This window comes from Carettochelys insculpta, chromosome 12 (genome assembly GCF_033958435.1).
Source record: "Carettochelys insculpta isolate YL-2023 chromosome 12, ASM3395843v1, whole genome shotgun sequence".
Taxonomy (NCBI): Eukaryota; Metazoa; Chordata; order Testudines; family Carettochelyidae; genus Carettochelys; species Carettochelys insculpta.
Window position 1 is genome coordinate 30,972,907 of NC_134148.1, and position 12,157 is coordinate 30,985,063.

Below are 12,157 nucleotides of genomic sequence, written 5' to 3' on the forward strand. Positions count from 1 at the left end.
TCTGGGTCTAGCAGCTGAGTCTGGTGCAAGGTGGGAGCCACCAGCTGAGTCTCTCCATGTCCCTCTCATGCCCCACAGTGATTTACCTCTGTCTGCTTCCCTGGGCACCCAAAACATGCCGCTGGGGAGGGTTGCGTGATTTCTTGTGTGGTTTCCCTTTGCTTCCCTGGCAGAAAGTCATTTTTTTCCTGCGAGGAAGCGAAAAGTTCTGCAGGGAACATAAATTCTGCGCATGTGCAGTGACAGACAATTCCCCCGGGAATAACATTAAACCTGACAGCAGTCTCTCTTGTGCTGTCAGTGTTCCCTCACCTGGTACCCAAGCAACATGAAGGAAACTGAGGCAGGGCAATGCCTACAGGGTTTTTTGCTTGTTTTGGGGGATTTTTTGTTTTGTTTTTGTTTGGTCCAGCTCTGTATATATCTTGGGCTGTCTTAAGTAGAGAGTCATTGTGTTAGAAGCCTTAGCAAATATACAGGGGATTATATACTACCCATGTCCCTAGAGGGAAATACAATAAAACAAGATTGCCATGAGGTCGGTGCTTTGGGAACAGGGGTGATTAAGGTACTAAGGAGTCTATGCAGTTTCTAGGGACCTGGGCAGCTGGCTTGTGAGGTTTCAGTTCTATGAAAAGGTAATAGGCAAAGAATCTGTGCCCAGGAAGTATTCCAGAGAGCCCAAGGAAAAAAAGACAGTGCTAGAGCATACTCAGGCTCAGGAAGCTTAAAGACTAGCAGTCTGGTGTATAGGGCTGAAACACAGCAGCATGGGGAGGGTCTCGTGATTAAAGAAGCTGATTGCTGCTCTGGAGAACTGCGTTCTATCCCACCCCCCACCCGAATTCTCACATCACGCGACGAAAGCCAGTTCACACAAGCTTTTCGTAAGCACTCCCTAATTATGTGTTCCTCATTTACTGGGTGCCTGACTTGAGACCCTGGGATCTGACTTGCAGAAGTGCTGAGCAATCACAGCTACAGATGAAGCCAAGGGGAGCAGTGCTTTGAACAAATAAAATGTGACATAATGCTAAGTAGTGTGAAAAATCAGACCCGGCGCATCTCAGATTTGGTTCTCAAAATTAATGGGTACTTTTGACCTTAACCTCTCTGTGTTTCAATTTCCACTCTGTGAAACAGGTACACCCCTGGATCTTACCAAGGGGTCGTGAAGATAAACTGATGCCTGTGTGTGAAGTACTCAGATGTTACAGCAAGGCACACCACACAAAAGCCCCAGAGGAAATTAATACTTTTGTATTCTGAGCAGCGTTTGAAAAGCTGCAGTAAGGAGGGCTTGGTGTCACACACCGAATGCAGAGGATAAAAGAAGTAGTGAGGAGCTACTCACTCACAGAATGTGCTGGGATTCTGTGGGAAAACAGTAGGTGATCATGTAATTAAGGACTATATCACAGGGCATATGCACAAGGGGAGGCAGCTGAGGCTTGTGCCAAGACCCTGGTCTTCCCCCTAGGGGTTCTGCACTTCTTGGTGGATTTTATTAGGTGCCTCAGAGATTCACATTGGCCCCACCACAGCCTTGGGTCTTTTCAGAGGCAAAGGTCTCTACTTACCAAGCCATTCTCATCATAGGCAAGTGACAAGAGAAGGGAGTAAACCCCCTTCAAAAGGTTCAGACAACCCTGACCTTCCACTAGGGCAGCTTTCCAGGGGAAGGGTGGAGGGAGCCTAGGCTCACCCACTACTTTGGGCTCTACCCCAGGGACTCAGAGGAGAGGCAGATGATGGGGGGTTTCCCCAGCCCCAAACACAGAAGCCTTTCCCTGGGCCACGTCTCCCATCACTTCCCTCTGTACCTGGCTGAGTTGCTTCTCTCTTCCAAAACCGCAGTCCTCCAGCCTCTCTGCCTGGTCCACTCCTCACCTCCTTCACCCTGTCTGCCTAGAAGAAGCCTTTTATGGCAAGCCAGAAATCTTGATCCAGCAGCAGGTGTCTGATTAGCCTTTTTGCTGGAGATTGATTCTTAACGAGCCCCACCTATCTGCCCTGGCTGCTGGGCTGCACTCTGTGAACCAAGGTGGGGAACAAAAAGGCACCGACCCAGCTCCCAGTGTATTTGCCTTCCATTATGCTCTTGAAGCGTGCTGCCTGTGGTCTGCAGCATTGCCTAGCTGGAGTCTGACATTGCCTAGCTCTTGAGTGCTTAACTTTGCATTATTAACATTCTTGAAACACAGCGTTCTAAACATACTCTAACATTTGCATTGTGTAAATCCTTTGTCAGGATCGGAGTCCCACTGTCATAGGCACCAGCACCCTGGGTGCTCTGGCACTGCAGCATCCATGGGGAAAAGTGATGGGTGCTCAGCACTGCTCCTATCATCTCCCTCTCCCATCAGCACATTCCACTTGCTGGCATGTCCCACCTATCAGAGCCACACCCTCCCTGCCCATGACTCTCGCCCGGTGTGATCAGCTGCTTTGCAGTGTGCAGCAGAAGGCGGGGGAGTGAGAGTGCAGCCCGCTTGGGGCACAGAGTGGAGTTGGGCAGGGGTGGGAAGAGGCGGGGAAGGGGTGGCACTGTGAGGAAAGGGATCGAGTGGGGGCAGACCTGGGGGTCCAGCACTTGCTGGCACACTGGAAAGTTGCTGCCCGTACCTGTTGTACTGGGTAATATAGAGATATGTGGATGACATGGTCCCCAGCACAAAGATTAACCTTGTTTTGTACATATGAGCTGTGTCTACACGTGCACACTACTTCGAAGTAGTGGCACTAACTTCGAAATAGCACCCGTCGCGGCTACACGTGTCGGGCGCTATTTCGAAGTTAACTTTGACGTTAGGCGGCGAGACGTCGAAGTCGCTAACCTCATGAGGCGATCGGAATAGCGCCCTACTTCGACGTTCAACGTCGAAGTAGGGACCGTGTAGACGATCCGCGTCCCACAACGTCGAAATTGTGGGGTCCTCCATGGCAGCCATCAGCTGGGGGGTTGAAATACGCTGTCTCTCCAGCCCCTGCGGGGCTCTATGGTCACAGTGTGCAGCAGCCCTTAGCCCAGGGCTTCTGGCTGCTGCTGCTGCAGCGGGGGATTCATGCTGCATGCACAGGGTCTGCAACTCGTTGTCGGCTCTGTGGATCTTGTGCTGTTTAGTGCAAGTGTGTCTGGGAGGGGCCCTTTAAGGGAGCAGCTGGCTGTTGAGTCCGCCCTGTAACCCTGTCTGCAGCTGTGCCTGGCACCCTTATTTCGATGTGTGCTACTTTGGCGTGTAGACGTTCCCTCGCTGCGCCTATTTCGATGTGGTGCTGCGCAATGTCGATGTTGAACATCGACATTGCCAGCCCTGGAGGACGTGTAGACGTTATTCATCGAAATAGCCTATTTCGATGTCGCCACATCGAAATAGGCTACTTCGATGTAGGCTTCACGTGTAGACGTAGCCATAGAGAGTACATTCTAATACCGCCTATTGCCCAGAGGAAGCAGCTGTTGCTCTCTGCCTCCACCTTACAGCAGTCCCTTGAGTTATGTGAAGGTTGCATTCCCATGCACCCTCACAGAAATCGAATTTTGTGTAAGCCGGGGGGTGGCTTTTTCCCCCAGCGGAACGCAGGTAGTGCAGCTGGGAAGCAGCAGGAGCACCTGGAGCTCCTTTTGAAAGATAAGTCCTGGGGTTGGGGTGCAGATGGGGAGGGTTAAGCCTGGCAGTGCGTTGGGCCACAGGGAGTTGGGCAGGGTGATTAAGCCTGGGGTGGGTTAGGGCTGCAGCAGGGGTGGGCGGGTAGAGATAAGCTGGGGCCACATGGCCCTGGGGGGGGTGAGCAGGAGCTGGGCACTGGGGGGTGAGCCAGAGCTGGGTATGGGGGGTGGTGAGCTGGGGCCATGCAGGGTCAGGGTGAACGGGGACTGAGGGGGTTTGAATTGGGGCTGGGGTGGGGCTGAACCGGGGCCACCAGGGATTGAACTGGGGCTGCTGGTGGGGGGTTGAACCAAAGCAGGGGGTGTTCAACCGGGGCTGCATGTGTGGCCCCAGGGCCTGGGGGAGCAGGATTTTGAGTTGTGCTTAACTCTCATTAATGAACACCTTCCCCTCACTGCATGTTGAAAACAAAATGTATATACCAACGTTTCTGTGCCATCCATTAGATGGGAAGTACTCACCATCTCACACCTGGGTACCTGGGAGAGTGGCCCTGCGTCAGATAATACAGATCCTTTGGGACACCATGCAGCCAGGTCCCAATTTCACTAGTAAGGGAGGAAGCATGAGCCTAGCTATTGGGAACTCCAGGAGACACTAGAACCAAGGGCAGCTATTCACAAAGCTCATGGAGTTGGGAGACAGCATGAACCCTCTGAGCCCAATTCACTCATGCAGCTGTGCCGCCACCCCTACAAAGGGGCATGTCGGTTTCCACAAGGCTCTCTGGCAGTGAGCTTGACAAGTGCTGGGGATTGACCCTGGCGTTGTTACTTGTTTGCACCACTTTGGTTCCTTCGTGTGGCCTGCCCAGGGGTGCTGCATTGGGCACCGGACTCAGGTCTCCTAAGATGGGAAAGTCTCTGCAGCACGTAAATGAGGCCTCCAAGCAGGAAATTATTTTGTTTACTGCAGTGAAGCCTTCAGAACTGGGTAGATCTGTGTAAGGGGCCCAGTTACAGGTTTTCCAGTGACTATAGACAGGTTAAATCCAATATCCCTTCTCAAGCTACAGCCATCAGGGCCCCACTCAGCCTGCTGGCCCCAGCCACAAAGAATTTGAGCATTTTCAACATCACACTCGTCTTCCCCCTTCCCCAGTCCCATCTCTCTTTTATATTTACTGCATTTATACCCCAGCTTTATGAAGTAGCTCCAAGTGCCTGCACTGCCTCTGCCAGGAATGCTTAATAAACCACTCAGCCTCCGAAAGAGAGGACAGGCCAGCAGCCGGCAAATGGAAGTCAAAGGACGCCTGACATTGTTCCTTTCAAAGAAAAAAAAAAAAAAAGATGGAGGCGGAAAGGCAAGTGCTCGTCTAGTGCATCTTCTCCGCTCCCGCTTCCTTGCCGCTGCTGCCTGTGTCACTAATGCAAAGGGCGTGAGAGGAAGAGCTGCTAAAAGCCCTGCAGACGCAAGCCTCAGATTGCTGCACAAACCTGAGGAGAAACAAAAAAGCTTTCAAGGCCTTTCAAAACCAGGGAGTGCTGCCCCTCCCGAGCAACCCCTCGCCCACTGGTCATTCCTCAGGTAAAGAAGACACCTACTGGCCAGGCTAACTGGCCTATTATAGCCCCTGCACCATGCACAGACGGGAGGGAAGGTGTGGAGAAAGAGCAAAACAAGGAATGGATTTGATTGAAAAACAGATATTGGTTCAACACAACAAAGCAGCAGAAATGTAGCACTTGAAAGACTAACACAATGATATTGGTTCAGTGCTTACAAGAGGGAGGGAGCTACTGGCTAAAGGCGAGTGTGGTACGGAAAGAGGACAGGTAGCCTGGACACACTCTCTTCTGCTGACGCTCCCCTCTCTTCACCTGCAGCATTCCCTGCAGTTGTTGGCCTGGGCTTTTCCAGCCACCATACAGCAATGCCAAGGCAATTCAGTGCTGACCTCCAGCCGCCCGCTAGTCCAGACCAGGCTCGCCACACAACACTTCCAATACATCCAACTAGTGACCTACAACATTCCCTGCTGCTCTGGTTCTGGGCTCTCCATACACAGCGCTGTCATTGCCCCCTATTTCGGACCCACAACATTCTCCAAGCCTGGGCCCAGGAATCCTGTTGTGCACACACAGCTCTGCCCATGCACCTGAGTGCTGTGACACCCCCTCCTTTTCATGACCCAGGCCTCTTTGGAAAGACACCATTATGAAAAATTGTGTGTGGACCGACGAGCCAGGGGTGAGCTGGACATGGCTTGAAAGAAACATGAGGAGGGCGAGGTGGGTTGGCCCTGAATTAAGGGAAAAGATGGTTTGTGAAGGAATTAGCTGAGGCAATGGCCCGTGTCACCAGAGACATCAGTGTTCCAGGCTCCAGCCTGGCAGAGGAGGCATTTGGGCAGAATACGTTGCGTAGCTTGTTTGTTTGGATGGATGGCTCTGCAGAAAGTCAGTCCTCTGAGAAATGACATCAGTGAATCAGCTCTGATTGCACCTCTCAGCATGTGCAACCCTGAGAGCTGGGGGAAGACTGACCAGGCCTCCAAAGAGTAAAGCAGTGGATAGAACATTTGGGAGGGAATGTGGACCCAGCCTGCAATCCTTGTGCAGGCAAAGCTCTCACTGTCTTCAGGGGGAGTGTGTCCCATGTATGAAAGTACAGTATGGTTGCAGCCATGTCAGTCCCAAGATATTAGAGAGGCAAGGTGGGTGAAGTAATATATTTTATTGGATCAACTTCTGCTGGTGACAGAGATGAGCTATTGAGCCACACTGAGCTCTTCTTTCTCTGTGGTTTGAAAGCTTGTCTTTTTTCACCAACAGAGCTGGATCAGTAACAGGGATTACCTAAGCATGTACTAATGGGGTACAGCGGTGTCCACGCTTGGGAGAATCTTGCCCAGGACTGGCCCCTGTGGAGAGCGGTAATCCGTGAGGGGGTGGTGGAATCTGAGACCTCTCACCACACTGCAGATGAAAAGAGGCAGAGAAGGAGAAAAGAGCGGCAAAAACTGCCGCATGTCCCCCAACAACTGCCCTGTGCCTGCCCCTTCTGTGACAAGACCTGCAGCTCCAGAATCTGGAGCCAGAATGGTTCAGCCCTCAAGGGACTCACAAGTAGGAGGGTCACAGGAAGACATCTGGCTCATTCTCAAGTCACAGCCAAGAGAGAAGACTAAAGGACAGAATTCAGCCCTTAGGCTCGTGTCCCCTTAGAACAATGAGCACGTGACGGCAAGACAAAAGGGGACAGAGAGCGAGCAGTTTAACAAACACAAAGCTGTAGAGGCCAGGCAGCTGCAGTTTCTCACCATGCTGCAGATTGCTTTCCAGCACCCTGCAACATCTGCAGGATCTCTTGGAATCAGAACAACTCACTGGAAAGATGAGGGGTTTTGTTTACTGCGCAGGGCAAACCAGCCTTTGCTCTTCGGTCAAGGGGGTCTCTCAAAATTTCACATGGCTTACTGTGGGGAGAAAAATACAACCTATCAATCACTTAAACTCAACACGGGCCATGAAGTCTAAACTAGACCTGCACTGCTTGGAAATCGTGACCCCCCAGTGTAACAGAGGCAGCTATTTACATGTGGAAAACAGGAGGTCGCATGTGGCTGTCCAGCCTGTGAAGCAAGGTAAACAGCATGTAGTAATACAGTTAGCAAACGGCAGCACAAACCACAGAAACACAGAGCAGGAGAGCAGACACATTCACTTCCTGTCTGGGAAATTTTTGAGTATGCAGAGGTACGCGCAGACTCAGTAGAATTCTTGGTTTCTTCCCTACAAATAATCTTTGCTGGTACAGCACAGGTGAGAAGTAGAAGGGGCAGAAATGGGACAGGTGCCAACCCAGAAATGTGGCAACAACTGAGGTTCAATCAGAAACTATGGGAGAGAGAAATTATTCCCCACGATCAGAATGGATAGAATTACATTGCAATCTGTGTGCAGCTCAACCAGGGATTGAAATACTCCAGTGCTGAATTCAGCTTAACGTGACTCCGTGGCTTATTGTTTCTTGCACCTGTTCTACCACAATCTGCTGGGATGCTGAGCTCCCACTGATGTCATTGACTCACAGGAGCAGGGCCAATATAAGCAGCAATATTTGAAATTGCAGATTAGCTGGAATAGCCTCTTTTGGGTGCATCAGTCCCAAGCCACACTGGTCAAATTGTGTTGTACCAGTATGGCTCCAGCAGTGCCTTCTAATGGACAGTTACCTTCAATCCTGTATGTTTAAATTACTCAAAAGCTGCGTCTACACGTGCACGCTACTTCGAAGTAGCGGCACCAACTTCGACGTTAGGCGGCGAGACGTCGAAGTCGCTAACCTCATGAGGAGATAGGAATAGCGCCCTACTTCGACGTTCAACGTCGAAGTAGGGACTGTGTAGACGATCCGCATCCCGCAACGTCGAAATTGCTGGGTCCTCCATGGCGGCCATCAGCTGGGGGGTTGAGAGATGCTCTCTCTCCAGCCCCTGCGGGGCTCTATGGTCACCGTGGGCAGCAGCCCTTAGCCCAGGGCTTCTGGCTGCTTCTGCGGCAGCTGGGGATCTATGCTGCAGGCACAGGGTCTGCAACCAGTTGTCAGCTCTGTGGATCTTGTGTTGTTTAGTGCAACTGTGTCTGGGAGGGGCCCTTTAAGGGAGCGGCTTGCTGTTGAGTCCGCCCTGTGACCCTGTCTGCAGCTGTGCCTGGCATCCCTATTTCGATGTGTGCTACTTTGACGTGTAGACGTTCCCTCGCTGCGCCTATTTCGATGTTGGGCTGAGCAACGTCGAAGTTGAACATCGACGTTGCTGGCCCTGGAGGACGTGTAGACGTTATTCATCGAAATACACTATTTCGATGTCGCAACATCGAAATAAGCTATTTTGATGTTGGCTGCACGTGTAGACGTAGCCAAAGTTGGCTGGGCCAGGGTGGGGGACAGTTAGCTCTACTTAGTTCCTGTCTGGCTTTGCAGATGTGACAGCTGAGTACCCCTCTGAGTCTATTGGTGCTTCTGGTGCCCAGCATTTTCAAATGTCTGCCCACTACAAGAAAAGAGAGATGATTCTTTGTTGGAAAAAAACCTGACTCCAAATTCCTGCTTTGTTTGTTTCCCTCTCTCTGCCTCTCAGTCTATTTTGGGAGGAAGGTATTTGCAGAGAGGCACTTTACAATAATTGTTTCTTTCCCGCAGATCCATGCAGCACCAGGAACATTTTTACAGCTCACTATGTCTTTACTTCAGAGAATATAGAGACAGAATCTGCAGTTCATTTCAGGGCCAGACTTGCAAGTGGAGAGGCAGCCAACAAAAGAGGCTGGTGGGAAGGGAAGATAAATGGGGCTGTGAGTTGTCTCTCCCTTTCGTCCCCAGTGGGGAGGTTGATGGAGATTAGAGTGGCCCATGATCTTTTCTGTTTGTCCGCCTGCCACGCACCATATTCTGAAATATGAATGGTATCACTTCTTTGCTATATCACTGCCCTGTAGGATCATTTAAGTGTAAGCTGAATCCCATGAAGAATACACCATAAAATAGATTGATCAGGAAATTATGTCCTTCTGCAAACAAGTGGCTCTGAAAACCTAAAGGCCATGAGTCAGTTTTCAGCTCAGTGTTTTTCCTATTTCTCTTTCATTTTCCGGTGTTTCTGTCCAGCAGCCAGCTGGACACAAAGGCAGAAGTTACAACACAGAGGTGTATCCTGAAGTCTGCAGACTGGTGAGAAGAACAGCACATTTCTTGTGCTGATATGAATGTTATTCCAACTAGTCCTTGGTGGAGGCCTGCATCGGAAACAGCCTGAGCTCTAGAATGAGATGTCCCAATGTAATGACTTATGGCTTCATGTGTGTGAGTGATGCAGATCTCTGGTAGATGAGAGAGCATGGGGAAAAAGGAAAAGAAAATTCTGCTCTCCAGCCCATTGTACTGAAGCTGACCTCAGGAAATACCCCATCTCAATCTGCAACCTTATCTAATTGCTGCTTCCCTCCCACAAAACAGTGTTAATTGAGGACAAGGAACTGCCAGAAATGAATGGTAGCAGGAAGCGTATCCTATCTTTACAACACTCCTTGACTATTGTCACTGGCCATTAACTAGAATGCAAAGCTGAGATACACGAAGCAAGAAGCAAGGGTGACACCAAGCGACAGAAGAGAGACCCTCTCTGTTCTACTACCCACACTACAAGGGTGCATGCATGAAGGAATCCATCTGATTATCAGGAATAAGAAGATATTTCATCAAAACTGAGGGAAAAGGAGTGCCCAGTCTAGGAGGAAGGAGAGAGATGGCACAGATAATATTATGCATTAGTGTAGTCTAATCTCAGTGATGAGAGGGCAGGAAGGAATCGCAGTTCACGTCCACATGAAAAACTACCCCAAAAGGCTTCCTTGTTAGGTTCCCACCACAGAGGCCAAGGATTAATTGGGCCCTGAAGATGAGCTCATCTGCCACACCTTGAAATGGCTCATCAATAGAGGATCTGACAACTGGGAACACATTTGCCTGGTGTTGCCTGCAATGGTGAGCTCTAGAAGCTTCCATCTTGAGCACTGCTGGAACCTGTATTTTTCATTGGCACAACATTCACATTTTTTATACTAATGGTCAAAATGCCAAACCCTTGGGACTGCATTGTATTCGGATAACAATACATCAACTGCATCCACTGGGGATTGGGTTGGGGCACAGTTCAGGCTGCATTATTTCTGTTATGTTTAATTACCAACAAGCCTGCAACCACACTTGCTGAATTAAATGCACAATACTCAATGGGCACCTTGTAGAACCTCTCACTGAGAGCAGAGAGATACTCCAACTACCGAAGGAAGGGGTCAAACAGAGAAAAGGTTTTCAAAGCTGTGACGCTTTTCACCTCTTCACTGATGGACCAGGTGACAATGCGACAGTACACACCTGACTTTTCTCTTTGGAGGTGGCCAGGCTTCCCAGCATGCTCTGCTCAGAAACATGCAGGTCTCCCTCTCACACACACACAGAGATACACATCTCATACAGCTGGAAGGGACCTCAGGAGGTCATCAAGTCCAGTCCCCTGCCATCCTGGCAGGACCAAGCAACATCCCCTGACAGATTTTTTTTTAAATCTATTTGCCCCAGACCCTAAAAGGCCTCTTCAGGGATTGAACTCAGAATCCTACATTTAGCAGGCCAGTGCTCAAGCCACCAACTCACATATTTTTCCAAAGAGCCATTTTGAATTAGAAAAACAGTTATTCTTCTTGACTGCTAATCTATTCCCAAGCGGCAATTAGGAATGTGATAATCTTCCTGAGAGTGAGGCAAAGCTGGGGACCCTCAGGGATGGCGGGGTGGGGCAGGATTCCCCTACAAGACCTCATTTCAAAGGGTGATGTGGAAGAGCATTTGAAGGATGGAGGAGCATGATTCCCTGACTAGAATGGCAGTGAAATGGGGCACAGTGTCCACCCCCCCCAAGACTAAGTAGCAGCCTTTTCTGCATTCAGGTTGTACAAAACTTTTCGGCAGCAATAGTACTTTACCAGGAAGGGAGATAATGGCAGAAAGTGAAGGGTCAGGAAGGCTCTATCGTGGACAACCCATGACAGATGGCCCGAAGAAAGCAGCAGCAAGGCACTCCAGGAGGGAGATGGTGCATCCATCCCAGTCCTGAGGGTAACAGAAGAAGGGGAAACATCTACAAACACATTTTGGAAAGACACATTTGTGACAAGATATAATTGAATGCATGTGTGTATCCCCGTTAAGTGGTATCATTTGAAAACTAATATCTCAATGGTTAATAATATTGCACTGGAATGTACGTAGTGATGCTGTGTGTAAAGTTATGAAATTCCACCCCCAAAATGTTAAAGGCACATGTTTAAAGTCATGTAGTCATTAGGTAAAGCTGATCGAGAAGCTCAAACAAAGGGATATATGCTTACCTCAATTTCAGTGGCAACTTCTGTGGAGGGACAAAAGGGAAACAGTGATCATGTGACTGCTCCCCACAATTCCACCATGTGCCACCTGTAGCTCGGGGAGAGCCCCACTTTTTCCCCACCCCCACCCTACCCCAGTTCCTTCCCCATCCCATCCTACCCTTTCCCCTATACTTCCCTCCCAAGCAACACAGTCTGGGGGATTACCAGGGAACCTGGTGCTGGTAGCAGGCGTCAGTCCCCAGTCCTGCTCTCACCTACAGTGGTGTGGGAAAGCAGAGCAACCTAGTCCCAGCCTGCTCTCCTCCTGAGGCTTCCAAGTACATCACTCCACTTCCTGCTGCCAGTGAATGTTGTGGGGGGGATGGGGGCGGCAATCACTGTTGATGGCATCGGGACCCAGCCCGCAGCTAGTTTCCCAGGCTGCATCGCTTGGGTGTTGGGGCTAGGGGCAGGGGTGGAGCTGTTCCCCACACTCACTGGCAGCAGGAAGTGGAGCAACAATTGGGAGCTGGGGGAGCAGAGTCATCTGGGGCAAGGTCACTCTGCTTTCTGCTTCTGCTGCTGGTAAGTGCAGGGGCAGGCCCAAGTCCT